Raw genomic sequence first — 2,536 nt, forward strand, 5'->3', positions numbered from 1 at the left:
AGTTTCAAGAAAATTAATCTCATGTTCACATTTCTGTTGAAACAATTTTTTAACCTGTGGGAAGCTCTTTCGTCAAGGTCCTCTTCCACCGGGATGACAGAAAACATTAAATTATGCATAAAATAAAAATATACCCAACCTATTCATTTTCCTTTTATTTTGGATTATGACAGATCTGGGAATATATACTGAAGTTAGAGAAAAAGGCAAACTTTCTCCCGGAGAGGCCCAGGCCTGCCTCTTTGGGCCCCCTGATCAGGGTCTGGGACTGATCCCTGGAGACGTAAAAAGCGTCCCCTTAGAAAGCGACTGACCTACCTCTGCGCGTTCTCCTCAACCACAGCAGAAGCCGTGGCTGGGACTGATACTTGGAGCCCAAAAAAAGGATACAGTAAAGCAGAGTCATAAAGTTAAAAAGAGTGAAGTAATCATGTTTTCCCTTTTTTTTTTTTTTTAATGGTTAGAATTTATGATGTCAAATTCTATTAGAATGAAAACATGAGATGATTATGTGAGGAAGCCAATTTTGAACGTGAAGATAGTTTTTAACATAATGTATTTGACAAGGAGCCCCCGCTTTTATTGACTAAATTCGAGTATGGTTTGGTTTATGAATCCCCAATTCCTAAGGAAATGATTTTAAACAAATTGTGGGACACGTGTACACAAATTTATGACTTGGCTCTGGCAGGGAAGAATGGTCTCTCCGAAAGAATAAAATCCTAGGGGTTATAAATGGGTCAAAAAGAATTAGATTTTTTATTTATACTTCAGAAATGTAATCAAGTGAATGAAATGGTTTCATATACATTTTTACATCCAACAGCAGTGACACACTGTTCATACATTAATTCTATAGGAAAATGTACATCCTTCTTTTTTTTGTTAAGTAAGATTTGCCAAGTGTTCATGGACAAAACACCTTTCATTGCAACCTGAACTAGCGGAATAACAAGGGTAAGCCGTGTTCCTTTCAATAGCTTTATGGCATTAATAAAGCTATTGTCCAAATGCGTGTTAATATTGGCGTGTGCAGGATGAAGTCTCACAAATTCTTCAAAATGTGAACGCCCAATTTGAGAACTTTACAAAATCGTGTAATGGATTTTGTGACTGAATCTGCCCAGGGACATTAAAGTCCAGGATGGTTTATTTTAAGTGTACGTCTGTAGCTCTATTCCTAGCTGACTATCCTTCGATTCCCTCATCACAAAGAAATGCATTCTTATGAAGTTAAGCAGCTGTAGACACAGAATGCTGATGACATTTTCTCCATATCTGAGTTATCTAAAGAAAACCCAGGTAGTGGTAATTCTACCAAATACTTGTAACATTCACATGAAATTTTAATTGATTTTCAAACAGTACAACTGTGCCATGAATCCAACCACACAGAATATAAGCCTTAAGCCCACTAGGTTTAAGCAATTGTGTCTTCGTAGACTAAAACTATGTAAAATAAAATCTGATAACTCCCTGGTGTTAGAGGTAGACAGTTTTCTTTCAAATCCTAGGTTTGGTCCTTTATTTTATTCAGCAGTGAAAGCCATGAATACAGAACGAATAACAGCTGTTACAATTCTCAACCATGACTTCTAATGTCAGAGAATTCAAAGTATGAACATAGTACACAGTAATGAAAAGTATCAAAAATTAGTTTACCTCAAAAAAGATAAATAAAACAGGTATATTCCACCAATACATAAACAGATGTTTGTGCTACAGTTAAAATTTGCTGTATACAAAAGATCATAGTCCCCATAATCAGCTTATGATAGAAGCAAGAATACATGAGCCATTTAAATTGTCAGACATTATGCTTTATAAGGTATGCACAGAAGTTCAAGCAATAAATACATACATTAGTTCAAAGCCTTACAATAGCTACGCAAAGCAGATGCAGAAAAGCAGATTTGCTATTACTAGCAAGCAATGATATAAGAGTAAAAATTCATGAAATGCATTAAAGCAACATTTTTCTTAGAAAAAGTCTGGTCATTTATGGGTCCACCAACATTTTTACATAATATGCACAATTATCAAAATACAGACCAAGCATTTCAGAAAACTCCAAAAAACCTAAAATCTATTTTCAAAGCAATTGCAGTTTTGGAGGTTTTTCTGGTATAATGTGCAAGCAGCTATTTTTTAAAATTGTATTCATATAAAACCCATGCAAAACTCTACAGGTATATGCATTCTGTGGCTGAGACTTCCTTTCAAAAGTTTTGTAACTGAGGTATGCATACTTTAGCATCGTAGTCTTAGGCCACCCTCCTGATGGTACAGCTCTCACAGTTACTTTCAGTCCATCAAAGCCTTTTGAACATGCACCTGAAAGACCCATTTTCCCTTCAGATAAGCCTTACAGTAGGATCCTAGATGACTGAAAACCATCCTTCACGATACCAATCTTTCTTTTGACACCATATCGGAAACTTCCCGTCCGTTGATCATGACCCAAAGACAAACATAATGAAAAGTAGCAGTTACTGTGACGTTCTCACGTTTCATGCAATCTGCCATAATTGTTCTA

The 2,536-nt window shown here is 35.9% G+C and overlaps 1 protein-coding gene across 8 annotated transcripts in view; it reads right to left on the bottom strand.

Annotated features, from left to right (window-relative positions):
- Positions 1–873: 873 nt before the first annotated feature.
- The window catches only part of FOXP2 (forkhead box P2), a 543,555-nt gene continuing 541,892 nt past the window's right edge, over positions 874–2,536 (bottom strand). For all 8 annotated transcript variants that reach the window (XM_087860884.1, XM_087860888.1, XM_087860887.1 and 5 more), the window contains one exon: positions 874–2,536. This exon is cut by the window's right edge and continues 2,195 nt beyond it. The gene's annotated coding sequence lies outside the window, so the exon portion shown is untranslated.

This window comes from Ursus americanus, chromosome 3 (genome assembly GCF_024610735.1).
Source record: "Ursus americanus isolate L20-20 chromosome 3, mUrsAme1.1.p, whole genome shotgun sequence".
Classification (NCBI taxonomy): domain Eukaryota; kingdom Metazoa; phylum Chordata; class Mammalia; order Carnivora; family Ursidae; genus Ursus; species Ursus americanus.